A 14,903-nucleotide genomic window follows, 5' to 3' on the forward strand; every position below is an offset into this window, starting at 1 on the left:
AGATCCGTTCAGCTATTAAGAGGATTTTACATCCTGCAAGGTGTGGCTGAAAGTAAAAAAAAAAAAAAAAAAGTCCTTGTTTGCAATTTCAGTTTCTTTTAAATAAAAAGAATTTATATTTTGAGTATCAGAAGTAACAGTTGATTGTTTGTATGTAGGCCTATGAATGAATGAATGAATGAATGAATGAATGATTTTTTTATTATTATTATTAGTAGGGGCAGATGCAGGAAGGGTTTGGTTAAGTTTATTTTAGCCTAAACGTGTTTTAACTTTTTTAATATCAGTTTCTTCATGTTTTTGGATAGTATAGAACAGTAGTGCTATATCTTTAGTGCAAATCATATCTCTGTCCTAGTATATAATATAATATAAACTTTTCACTGTCTCCATTTAAAATAGGTAAAATAACAAATGCTGGCTTTGAGGTTTGATCACATGAACATTGCTTCTTCTTGTGGGGTTTTTGGTTAGCAACTCAAAGGCACCAGTCACTGTGTCTACTTCGACTACTGGGGGAAAGGAACCAAAGTCACCGTTTCCTCAGGTAAGATATTGTCGATACTTTCTGTTATTAAATTTTTATACAATTTTCAAGATCAGGTAAGTGGTCTTGACACAAAAATAACATGCAGCCATATTTACAATTTTTGTCTTCGCTCATAGTGGAAAGGGGACGTCGGTAATCGTAAACAATATCGAGTAAAACTCTCAGATTAAAGAAAGTGCGCACTAAAAATATCTCAAAACTAGTAGCTTTGATAACGGAGGACTGTGGTAAGACAGTGTAAATACTATTAGGGTTATGGTAAGACTCTTATAGTAAATCTTCTCGTTGTGACGATGCCTTTGACTACTGGGGAAAAAAGAGAGAGAAATCATGGGACAATGATGCATTTAATTATACAATAAAAAAGGATTGTAGCTGGTTTTGGCTGATATATATATATATATATAATATATATATATATATATATATATATATATATATATATATATATATATATATATATATATATAAAATAAATAAAAATCGTTAGAGTTTTTGCGCGCTGAAGAAATGAAAAGTATCACTTTGTGACTACGCTTACTTTGACTACGGGGGAAAGGCACATCAGTCACAGTGACATCTGGTAAGAAGAACCATTTCAATCTTTCATAAACATTGACAGGTGTTTTTAAATAGCTATAGGGTAAAAGGAAAACTAAATGTATAGAACCGCTTGGCCGTTTACAAGAATGAAAGTTAGACTGAATTAAAAGGATAAAAAGTTCAATTTGTGGCTTAGGAAAATAAAATAAAAGTGACTTTATTATTTTATATTTATATTATTATTATATTTTATTATTAAGAGCGTACATAATAATTATTTTTGTACAATATCCATGGGTAAAACTGTCAGTGTGACAATGCTTTTGACTACTGGGGGAAAGGAACCATGGTTACTGTCTCCTCATGTAAGAAAAACCTTCTAAACAAAAGTCTGATCTAAGTACGAAAAATTGTGACAGGTAGGCTAAAGTTGTTTAAGCAACATTTAAATTGCTATTTACTCTACGATTCGGACAATTAAAAGTAGGGACATGTCTTTAGAGTTTTGCTAGAAATGCAAAGATTCACATTAATTATGAATAATTAATTTTTACATAATTTGATGTGTACACAACCAATCGGCTACAGGTGATTTAACAGATCCTTAGCATTTTTGAGTTGCATTGTTATACTGCGCTGTAACATTAAAATAATATCGTGTAACTGTGCTTTCGACTACTGGGGACGCGGCACAAAAGTCACCTTTACAAACAGTAAGATTTTATTATTAATTGCAAGGACAGTTATCGTAAAATAAGACAAATTTTTATATATTAATTGAAAATATGAATTACTGTCAAATTAATGGGTATTTATATTAGAAAATGTAAAAGACTAGGTCTAGGCCTACATAATTTTATAATAATATTGTTTTCGTTGTATAGCTGCTAAAAAAATAAAACATTAAAATAAATAATAATATAATAATAATAATAATAATAATTAACAGTAGTTAGTTGTTAAAACGACTTGTTTTAATCTATGCTGCAAACGAAAAATAAAAGAGAAATGACTTCATGTCTCGCGCGTTTTTTCTACCCTGATACAGCCATTAGACCTACGTGTTATAATTTTTAAATAATAGATTGCATCCCGTGTTATAAAAATATAATTAAGCTGTTTTAAATAATGAATAAAGTAAATAAATGAATAAAACAATGGCCTATGTCTTTTGGTCGATAAACAACAGTAGGCTATTTAATAAATATTTGCAATTAATCGAATTAATTACCACTTTTTTCGCAAGAGTTCATGGTTACAAACTGCTATAGTGCTCTTATTTCAAATTCGTAAAAGGCTGGCATTGTTTTGATTTTATTTTTTTGTTTTGTGTGAAGTGATTCATTTGAAACAAACGGAAAAAGTAACTCCGCAGTCAAAAATTCCAGTGACGTTAAATAACACTTTATTGCAGCATCCAAAAAAAAGAAATGTTTTGCCTAGTTCGTGTGTTTTATTATGCGGCTCATTGAAATGGCCTACTTTATTCTAATTGGCCAATCAGCGTCTAATACTAAAATAGCAGTTAGGCTACCCAGGGCTGACCTGTTTCAAAAATAGCTGTGCTCGGTGTTTCTGCCTCCTCGGTCTCCACAATTTCAAATCAATATTTAATATTAATGTAGTTGGCATACATAGACCTACTTAGAAAAGTAGGATTCCTGGGCCGGGTGTTCCCGATAACGATTGATCTTAGCGCTTAAGAGCGTTTTCTAAACGACGAATAATTTTACGATCGTTCGTTATTGTTTCACGTGCATTCCCCAAAAATGCACTTAACAGTCGCACGTAGCTGTGCTTGAAGAGAACTACTTAAGGGTCGCTATCCGTTTTGTCAAGTATGGAGACAGATTAGTCTCAAATATAATTCACGCAAAAAACACGATTCACCACATGCGTAGACAATTTCACATGCATGAAACCTAATTCACGTACACACAAAAAAAAAATTCACGTGCGTGAAAAAAAATATATATTCACAAAAAGCAATTCACATACGCAAAATAAAATTATATATTCATAAAAACATTTCACAAATGCAAAACACAATTCGTAGATATACAACTGTGCACAAAAACCTTTGAATGTTTAAAATGTATAGTGTCTGAATGTACAAATCGTCATTTACCTACGAATCCACTCGGATTTGTGTGTGTGTGTTTTTGAGACTTTCTTGGCGGAGCTCTCTTCCCACGTGGGGTCTGTGGTACTCTTTAGCCAATCAGATGCGAGCTTAACCATTCAACCAATCATATCATAAGCCACCGAGAGTGCATTCAAGGAGCACAATTCTGCGCACCCTTTTGCGCAATATGGATTAATTAGAACGGAAATTAAGCCTTTACATCAGTAATCCCATAGACAGTAAAAGAAATGGACACAGCGACCCAATTGGAACTCAATTGAGACAAGTTTAAGCCCATTTTTAGCGATTTTTAGAACTTCCGTTTCTGACGCGCAGACTCAAACTAGCTTTGATGACGTCAGTAACCTGTCTGACAGATGTAAATCTTCTAGTAGCTGTGCGTGCAAACTGCCATCGTTAATCTTGCAGAGACTGCGAGCTTGAGCGGGGAGTTCTTTGGCGTGAGTGAGCAGGAGTAAGTATTCTGATTAATTATTTTGTATAGTATTTTTAAAATGTAACGCCAGGGCTTCTATGGGCTTCTCTCTTGACGTGCTACCCGATTGCCTGCGAGCTTCTGATGCACTCCTCAGTGGCTTTATGATATGATTGTTGAATGGTAAAGCTCGCATCTGATTGGCTAAAGAGTACGACAGACCCCACGTAGGAAGAGAGCTCTGCCAGGAAAGTCTCAAAAACACACACACACAAATCCGAGTGGATTCGTAGTAAACGACGATTTGTACATTCAAACACTCGTACATTTTAAAGGTTTTGTGCACATTCAAAGGTTTTTTTGTGGAACACAGTTTGTATATCTACGAATTGCTGGGTTTTTGCATTTGTGAATGATGTATTTTATGATGAATAATATAATTATTTTGTGGTATTTGCGCATGTGAATTGCTTTTTGTGAATATATTATATTTTTTTTTCTGCTTTGTTTCCTCGTTTATAAATTTTTTTTTTTTTTTCACGCACGTGAATTTTTTTTTGTGTGTACGTGGATTAGGTTTCATGCATGTGAAATTGTTTACGCATGTGTGAATCGTGTTTTTTTGCGTGAATTATATTGAGATTAATCGGTCTCCATAGTAAATTGCTGAAATAAAGAATGGCTCGTAATTGTAGTACACGCTCGTTTTATTGAAATGTTAAAGGCATAATGCTGCGTTCCAGACAGCTCGAATATAATATAAATATAATATATATTATAATATATATAATAAGTAGATTTGTAGAGACTTTATTTCCTTCCAGGCCCAAGATGGCTGCACATCAGTAAGTGACAGTTTATTTATTTATTTATTTAGTTTATCCCTATTTCATCCCCAGTCTTTGAAGCATTTTTCCTACATTATTTTATTTATTTTTTGTTCAGTCATTTAATTTAGTGTGTATTTGTTTTTTTCTCTGACCTTTTTAATTATTTTCATTTATAAATTCAAATTTAACTATTATCACATGAATAAAGCACTTGAATCAAGTTAAAGGTGTAATCTAAACGATTGTCCTGCAGGTGACTGCATAAATAAGCCTTCTTACGATGCACTTAGGGCTTTACGATTACTCCAGAGCACTTGTAGACGATGATTTTCAAGTGCCACTTAAGTTACGATGCTTTTTGGGGAAACAGACCGTAATATTAAGATCAGTCGTACGGTCGTTTTTTACGAACTTCTTAGGCTTACGAAGCTTTTGGGAAACTCAGCCCTGGAAAGTATGATAATCGGGATATTGACTGTCGCAGTTTCTTCTCGTGTAAAACCAGTTAAACTCAATCATAATGTTTTATTTTATTATTTTAATTTTATCATTTATTTCATTTTAGTTTTAACTTTGTTATATTTTTATATCATTAAATAATTCATTCAGTCATTCATTTGAGATGTAGCCTAGTCTAGCTGTCTAATAGGTCTAATAGTGTTCATATGTACTACCTTACATTGTATGTGTATTGTCTGAGAACGATGAATTGTCTCTTCAGGTGAACACTCTGCGCCAAAGTCAAACATCGCCATGTCCCAGTGTACTCCTGATTCTACTGAGTTCGTCCATCATCGGCTGCATGGCAAGAGGTTTCTCACCTGCGGAACTCGCTGACTTTTTAAATGGACGGATTATAATACGAAGGAGTTGAGTGATTTCGTGCAGTATCCAGCATTCGGGAGTGGTGGAGAATATACCAAAATCAGCCATCTGCGCATTAGTAAAAGCGATTGGAATCATACAAAACCTTACAAATGTGAAGCTTCAAATCCTAACGGCAAAATAGTATCCCTTGTTGCTCCCACGTAAGTTACATTTCAATTATTATAATTATAATTTTACATTAGTTATTTCATGTGTCTTTCTATTGTATATGCTGTTGGATTCGGAAATACTTAATTTCTGAGCCTATGTCAGGGAATGCAATGACATATGAGACCCCCGCGCCACTGTATAAACCAAAATAGAGAGAAAAAAAGAAAAGAAAAAAAAATTACATATAAATATGCAACATTTAACATTGCGGTTCAAGCTCAACTACAATAGCAATAGTCTGTTGCTAGCTCCACCGCTAGATCACTCTAAATATGTGTACATAAGTGTTTGCAAAATGTCGGATGTCCTCCACATAGTTTCACTGGATGTTATCGTCGTTTTAATCGCAGGGAGTCCAAGAGATCCAACCCTGAGCTTGGTTCCCGTAATAACCTTAAAAAGTAAATCTGTCATGTGTATCATTGAAGATTTCTACCCCAAAAAACAACTCTCGGTACAATGGAAAATAAATAATACAAACAGCATGAGCCAGCTAAAACTGGAAAGTAAACTTAATAATCAAGTTATTATAACGGATACAGTTTTTTATGAAGTCAGCAGTGACAACTGGGATGTGGATACTCATATACCTGTGAGGTCACACACCAGGGAAAACAGTTTAACAGCAAGGCAAACTTCAAAGGTAAGTCATCTAATGTTGATTTTGCTCTCTCTAGTTCACACTTCAAATTCACACAAAGATACACTCCTTCAAACTGATCCCAATTCACAGATATACACATATATTAGATATTTATATCACGGATGACACCAAACTTACACAATAAGTAATATTTACTTTGTTTCTTACTTTGTAGCTAAATTGTCACTGACAATGAAGTCACCAATTCAGATTGAACTATTTGATAATGATAAAATTGTCTTGCAAGCTGTTGTTTCTGGAGATGTAAATACAGTGCAAGATACTTCAGTATCATGTAAAGTGAAGGATGAAAGTGTGCCCACTGAGAATATCACAACAGGAAATGTTGAATCTTCTACTGACACTTCACAATTTAAAAGAATTCACAATGTCACTGTTGATACAAAGAAATGGTTTGATGGTGAAATGGTCACCTGCCCCATCCGTGACACAAATAATAACAGAGACATCAAGCAGGAGATCCGTTTTCAAAAAGGAGGTAAGTCAGTGTAAAACTCCATGTGTAGTTATGATAGATGCTTATAATTTAATTGCCTGGCAAAAAAAAAATAAAATATAAAATAAAATATTGCCTTCAAGCACATTGAAATTATTTCTGTCAAAAAGATTACTTTTGATACACTATTGCTATTCATTATTGTGTGATTTTTTCTGTTTGTTCAATTAACCTTTATTACTTCCTCCAATTCAGATGGAAAATAAGCCCACTGTTACCATTTACAAACCAGATAACGTCAAAGATCATATCTCTCATGTGTGTGAGGTCACCAGCCCTAAACTCGGCGATGTCTATGTAATATGGACAGTGGGTAATGAGCCTTACATAGAGGGCGGAACCAGTGCTCCCATCCATCAAAAGGACTCCACGTCTGTTTTCAGCATCCTAACAATGACAAAAGAGAGAGTATGAACAGCTCAGCACCACATCACCTGTGCAGTCATTCATGCCAACATGGACAATAGAAGAGCTCCATTACAAGTGTCAACAAGCCAAAGTAAACAGAAAGAAGTTTCATGTGATTAATGTGCAAGCATTCCCAAACTATCATTGTTCATCTGTTGTTCAGTGTTCCAGTGCTTTTGTCCTGTTGCTCGCTCATCAGATTATGTAAAGTATCTTCAATGTATCACTTTACTGCATGGGTCAAACATCAAAGTCAAATTACACTCAAGACAAATGTTTAATTTGATATTTACTTACATGTTGCATGTAAGTAAATATGGTCACATGAAAACATTGTCAAATTGATATCATAGAGCTTCTTTATGTTTTTGTTCTGTGCTTACTGTACTGCTGTTAGTCTATAATATAACATGCCATTTTTGTGTTGTTTTTACAAGCAATAAATATTTGTTTGCATGATTCAGTCCAGCTCTCACATTGTTTTTCTATTCAGAAACTTGGTGTGCTTCACTCTCTGCTCTGGATATTATTATTTATTTTTTATTTTTTGTCTCTGTCTCTAGTAAAGCCACTTATTCAATTCTAAAGATAAACATCAAAATCAAGGAAATTAGTGGAATTAGTGGCCTTTTCAATTAATAAAACGTACAGATGTTATATGAGATATTTTTATGTGCACTTGTATTTTTAGTATATCAGTTGAACATAGTAAGTTACCTGATAAGCATACAATAAATGTAATAATATACATTTGTATATTTTTATAAAGTGTATGTTTTAATACACTATCAATGTCTAACAGACAGGACTATAACATTGTGTATGTTTGTCTCTTCAGTGTACACTCAGTTGTGTGTGCAAATGAATGTATGTGAGTACTGGTATGCAGTACATAAAGCAGACATGTGCGTAAGTGTTACTAACTAGAAGTCTAAAAATACTGGACTTTAAATTCAGGATGTATGATTAACGTTCTCATATACGTGTCGCAGCATGTGCTTACCATACATATGTCTCCTGTACATGTGTTTTCTTTTTCAGGTGAGCCACCAGAGCCAGAGACAGGCTTTGCTCTGGACTGCAATAAAGATGTTCTTGAGGAGGATGAGTTCAGAAGTCTCTGGTCCACTGCCACCTCATTCATCTTCCTCTTCCTCTTCTCTCTGACCTACAGTGCTGTGCTCAGCCTCTTCAAGGTAATACAAATATTATTAAATATCGTGCAGAGAATTTTAAGTAACATGAGGCCTTTTGGAACTTTTACTGTATGTTGTTAGTGTTATATGCATGCTTCAATTTAGATTGTATTATATATTTAATCTGTTTTAACTATAGATATATATATTTTCCCAGGTGAAAGCAGTGATGATTTGTTAAAAGAACTTGTGAAGACCCCAAGGTTTCTTCTTTGTTTTGTGACTGTAATTAAATGTTAGTCTAATGAATTTGGAAATCCAAAAAGGAAAATAACCACTTCATCTCTATCTATCTTTTGCTCAGTTTATTCCTGTATTTCTGTACGCTTGTATGAAAAACATAGAGGCTTTCTGAGATGTTGAAACTGCATAATTTGCCTCTGAACACATTTTTGAAGACACTGACAAATATGTACACATATCAATAAAGTATTATTATATCTCTGTCAAAATTAGATGTTACTCTTTTAAATATTATATCAGCCCCTTACTACAAATAACATTATCTTGCATTTTCAGTAGATATCATTGTGATATTAGTAGAGATCCCTCAGGACATACTAAAATGAATATTATGTAAAAGAATATACAGCCATGACCTCAATCTTGATGTGTTTGCTGCTTATCTAAAAGTATGAGGGCAAAAAACATCTGTAGATTTCTGTTAAACTGATAAATCAGTCAGATTTAATATAGCTTTTGAACACCTTTGGAATATTTTGAAGAGTCATGTCTCAAACATATCTGAAAAATCTCAATTTTTACAGTTATTTTTATATGTTATTTTTAAGACTGATTCAAACTGCATTCAAATTCATAGAAAAGCTGGAATTTATGTTAATGCAAATGTGCATTGCAGTGTGTTTCACATCACATTTTACTGTGTGTTTCTTTCTGGTTTGTGGGTGTTGTATTTAAATATTTCATCTCTGGGGATTCTGGGGATCCACAGGAGCAGATGAACATCTCACATTCAGCAGCTGCAAACTGTCCAGCACTCAAGGACTTTTTTATTTTTATTTTTTTTCTCATAATAGCCAAACAGTAATAAACTGAACAACCCATGTGCAGTTTCTAGCAAGCATGATGAGCTGCAAATAATTCAAAACAAATTGTCATGTTGTAAAATGCCCATTTTACAAACACTGTTTATTCTGTGATCTGATACAAATGTAACAGCATCCTCTTAATATGTTCCATGCTCATTAATACACTTAAGATTCACTTGAATTACATTTTGTGGTCTATCCAAAAATGATGCCCCCTAACTGAGAATTCGGCGTGTTGCAATAAAACTTATTTTAAATGTCTAAGAAAACGTGCTTTGCTGATATATGCAAATATGCTGGGCAAGTGTTTTCATTTGGACTAAGTAGCCATACTCTCGAAGGAATTTTTGAATGTCAAAATTAGATCTATTCGAGAGCGTTTGTGTATTCAGGTCTCTCTTTCTTCCTCTTTTTTTTCTCACACCTGCTGAAGTGAAACTGCATCATGTTGATGACTAACAATTCTTAGGAAAGGTTTAAAATGTTCAAATTCAAAACCGAAGCCAGCAACGAATTATTTTATTACACTTTATTAGTGTTTATATTTTATTTATATATATATTAATGCTATATATTTTTTTATTTTCACACTTATAATTCAAAAAGGGGAAAAATAGCGTATTTAATTTGGAAAAGATGTATTATATATATATATATATATATATATGGGCCGTCGCTAGTGGGGTGAAAGGTGGTGACGATTATAGGGGCCCACGGCTGAGGGGGGCCAGCCTAAAAAAGACGATCAGGACAGTTGACAGGCCACTGCTGCTTGTCGTCACGAAAGCTTATCTTTTTTATGTGTTTTTAAGCCTTGCAACTTGCCAATTTAAACATTTAAAAGAGTTTAAAGCATTCAAACACAAGACGCGGAAAAGCTCAACTGTAAGTTACTGCGCGCTGTGTTCGGTGCGCACGCAGAGAGCCATGTCACAGACAGCAAACACTGAACTGAGCTCTTTTGCGAAGTTCCTCCTGCACCTGAATGAACAAATACAAATCGCAGTTGTTTAAACAAACAGAAAAGGATGTGAAGGAGCCCAATTCAGCACCGCGGTGTTCTGGTGTTCAGGGCTCATGCAGAGAGAGGCGTCTCAAAATGCTTGAACACCGAGTTGACTCTTTTTGTTCTTGTACCGACAAATACATACAAAATATGTCGAAATACCCCGTCTTGGAAAGCATGTTCGAAAAAAAACTGTCTTAATTGAAAGTAAACAGTTGAGAAAAAATCACTCACTGCTCTTGACTGAATTACTTTGTAGTTTTAATAAAGTAACCGCGCCTAATTTAGCTACTAGCTGCTGTAATGTTTATCCAAGAAAATGAAAGAAATAAAATCACTCACTGCTCTTGACTGAATTACTTTGTAGTTTTAACAAGAATTAATGCACAGTCAAACCAAGAGTTATTCAGACACCATATATATATATATATATATATATATATATATATATAGATATATATATATATATATATATATATATATATATATATATATTTACTAGTAGGTGCAGGACACTATAATTCATTTACGTAAGTGAAAAATAAAGTAAAAAACCAACTGTGACATATTACGCCTAAAAATTCTTCATACAGTGGACTAATAGTGTAATTCCAAAAAAAAAAAAAAAAAAAAAAAAATTATAAATATATAAAAAAAAATGGGACACAAAATTATTCTGACACTTTGACCTCACCATGTTTTGATTACGTGTTTTTTTTCCTGAATTACTAATGCAACCTTTTCACACCACAGACCGAACAAAAATTAAGCATTGCTTAGTTGTTCAACAGTATTGATGTTGTGTAAATATTATCATACTAACAGTTGTCTGAAGTTTTGGTTGATTGTAATCCATTACACATCTTTCTATCAAAGTTAGCTGAGATTATCAAGCTGAATTTGTTCTGACAGTTTAACTCTGAGTTCTTGTCATATTTTATTATCATTTTCTAAACTATAGCAGAGTGTATATTTAATTTTTACAGTGAGGACTATGCAGTGCTATTTTACATTTAATTATTCGGTTTTTGTACCTGGACACCTACAAACTTGAAAAAACTTATTAGGCTCCTAACTTTATTGCGATCACTACGAATAAAAACGTTTATTAAAAAAAAAGTATACTTCTTAACATTTAGCCGACTAAAAAGTTGATAAATGTTATGGGTAGCCTAATATAAGTCTTAAAAAATAATAAGTCTTAGGTAATGTAATTCTCAATATTTCAGTTCCCTGAATGCATATGGCGCTAAAAAAGCAAAGTCCTCCAAATGCACTTCATACAAGGTCATAAACGTAGCCTACTTGTTTTGCATCTTGCGACCCTTGCGCCCTCCAGTGGTGAAAAACTATTTACATTTATGTCTTTTACAGTCACGAGTCGCTCAAGCGACCAGATGAGTTAGCATTTCATCTATTGGATGACCAAACTGAGTTTTGAAAATGCATTTTGTGTGAAGAGGTTTCAGCCTTGTCTCGGACCCTATCTACTATCGAAACAAACTGATATACGTCAGATAAGTCCCTGAAATGGAAGAAAAACAGCCTTCCCATATGGTGATAGGCTATATGCCCATTGGTGCAAACCTGGATCCCATGATACGAACCTACGAATCGGGGTAATAATAACAGCCTTAATAGATAAACTATGAGAAACCAGAAAGCATTAGATTCACGCGACTCGACTTGGACTTTCATGTGGCAGGGCGCATGTACGGCTCCAAAACAGAAAGAGAAATGATTTCTTTCACCTCCTGACTGCGATACACACGTCACGTGACAACAGCACACTCTTAGGAAAAAAAAACAGGTACAAAAACTGTTACCGGTGCAACACGAAATCTAAATAATAATAATAAAAAAGAGGTTTACAAAATATGTAGACTACCATTTCTATAATACTAACATATGCAAGTGAGGTAGTATTAGGTACCTTTAATTTAGTGTGCCACCTTATAGATGGTAAATTAAGGAGTATTATTTCCTAAAGGGGTACCAACACCGTGACAGCTTTTGCACCTACTTTTCTGAGAGTGCATAAAATTCTTATCATAAACTAATCAAACAACAAACAAACAAACTAAAAGTTAATATTCAAAGCCAGTACCTAAACTGTTCAACAGTGCTTAAAATTTTTATCTCTTTTTCTTTCAGAAATGAATATAAAAGTTTTGAGATCTACTGACTCAACTAATGAATTGATTTAGGATAAATTGTAGGCTTATTTTAATCTTATTTTAATTCTCTGGTATTGTGTTGTTACTGATTAAAGGAAAACATACTCGGGTCTCCTGAAACAAAAGATTTCTTCAAAACGAACAACTCATCACTAAGAATGGTGAGAGAAAGTCCTGTGATTATTAGGATATGATGTGAGCTCAGCATGAGTGCCCTTGAATGACCTCCTCCATTTTGAGGAAAAACACAGTGCGATGTAAACATTTCAAATAAAGGGGATTATTATTACACCCAGGGTTACACCTGGCACAACTACTTATCAAAACTATGGTGTGCATAATGGGACATCCCTTCATTATGTTTATCAATCTGTTGCCTTTTACTCCAGCGTTGACAGAAGTCTCAGAACACTTTACATGTAAATTCATTTTATTTTTATTGAAGAATTTGCTGTAATTTAAATTCTCATGACTGTTTAATCGTTGCTCAAAATGTATGTTATTTATTTAGCCTATTTGTTTATTTATTCATTTTGAGTAGTAATACTAAAATGACCAAACATGTTAAGCACTGAATAGAACTTAAGATGAATCAAATACAAATCTACAGGCTCTAGATGCTCCTTATAGTGAAGGATAGATCGACATTCAAAGCTAAACGGCATTAAATAAAATAGCTAGATTTAAATTATAAGCAAACTATTAAATTAATAAATCAATCACTTATAAATGTATGTACAGACAAAAATGACAGCTGCCACTGACAGGAGACACACACAGTTCAATATAGATTGAAGTGATTTCAATGCCAGTACCGTGACGCGCCAGTAGGGCGGAGCTAAAAGCCAAGGTCACCCCGAAGCGTCTTGCTCTGTGTCTTCCCCAGGAGCCTACTAATACACTTTTGATGCGATTTCGATATTTAAGTTTTGGATTATGGAACCAACTGATATGCAATTCTCAAGCAATGATTCTTCTTGTTAGAGTTTCTGGAATTTTAATGTCATTTAATAAAATGTGAAAAATTCGTGGAAAAGTTAGCTAGAAATTGGTCTTCGTAAGTACTTATTTTCATTGATCATTTTGATGCGCCATAAAGCACCATATATGATTTTCTGCATGTTGGATTATTTGTTGTTTGAATCACCTTTACAAGAATTTCTTGAAAAGTCTGATATTTCTCTTACTCTGCTTTATAAACACCAGAAGTAGAGCATAGTTATTGTCCGGCTTTATACTACTGTGCTATAACTACGGCCACACTGATTTACACCTGTACATAAACTCTATGAGACCCGAGTCTAAATTAAATATCTTATATTATATATTAATATATCACGAAATCAAAAGGAGCACGTTGAAACATTCACCGAGCAAAGCGAACGAAATTTTATTTTGTTTTTTATATTTTTTTTTTAATAGAACAATATTTTCTGACTCTGCAAACATACTGGCTGGGTTTCACGATAACGCTGTTTCTTAGCACTCTACGAAGACTCTAAAGGTATGCCTTAACTAAAGTTGTACCTGTTCTCAGCGTGTTTCCCCGAAATATACCTTAGGAGGCTGCTTACCCAGACAGCAACCAGTGTTGGCCCAGATCCGCCCAAACCTGCCCGTGTGAAATCTATGCGGGCAGGTTTGGGGCGGATCTGGGCCAACACTATGTTTGCTGTCTGGGGGAGGTATACCTTCTTACGTGAGACATTATCAGGTGCTGTCCCATCGCAGTGGTGCTGAATTGGTTGAAATCAATGGCTCGAGAATCGATTATTCATTCTATGCAGGCGCTGGTTCAGTGCGTTATGTGAGAAAAGCGCTGTGTTCTTTATAAAGAAGTGTTGATTTTAACTAAAGACACGGAACTCTTTCCTGTAAGAGCAACAAAACTTGTTTTTAAGTTTTACTTTCGCTTTGCAACATACATGACGTCAGGGAAGAAAACCGAGAAAAGAAAAATATATTCCAAGAGCACCTCCCAGTGGTCACCACATAATAAATACAAGCGGGAAAAAACTATATGAGGCACTGCTTAATAATTTAACAGCTTTTAACAAAAAAATAAAAAAATAAATAAACCGGCTTAAAGAAAACCATTCTGGCGAGAGTGCTTTCCAACAAGAAAGCTTAAATCGCATGATCAGGGCTCACGGGATAATATAAAAAATAATCCAAATTACAAACTAAAGCCAGCCCTGGATATTTCATGTAATTTCGAAATGTGAGAACCTGCAACCTCTTGCCCAAACCTATCATGCATATCACTAAATAGCAGTATGTCTTCACTGGCCTTCCAAAGGGTCATTTATATTATCATAATATATTTTCCACAGTGTCTTAATTTACTCTACAAGCAGGGTTGATGACAGTACACAAAATGTTTTA

The 14,903-nt window shown here is 34.1% G+C and overlaps 1 pseudogene and 1 gene segment (V, D, J or C); both read left to right on the top strand.

The window, feature by feature from the left end:
- LOC122143914 overlaps positions 1–14,903 on the top strand; it is a 102,126-nt pseudogene that overhangs the window by 20,452 nt on the left and 66,771 nt on the right.
- Positions 467–14,903, top strand: part of LOC109068660 — a 133,741-nt gene continuing 119,304 nt past the window's right edge. Inside the window, exon 1 of the C gene segment in view lies at positions 467–547.

Source organism: Cyprinus carpio, unplaced genomic scaffold (genome assembly GCF_018340385.1).
Source record: "Cyprinus carpio isolate SPL01 unplaced genomic scaffold, ASM1834038v1 S000006530, whole genome shotgun sequence".
In the NCBI taxonomy this organism is placed as follows: Eukaryota; Metazoa; Chordata; class Actinopteri; order Cypriniformes; family Cyprinidae; genus Cyprinus; species Cyprinus carpio.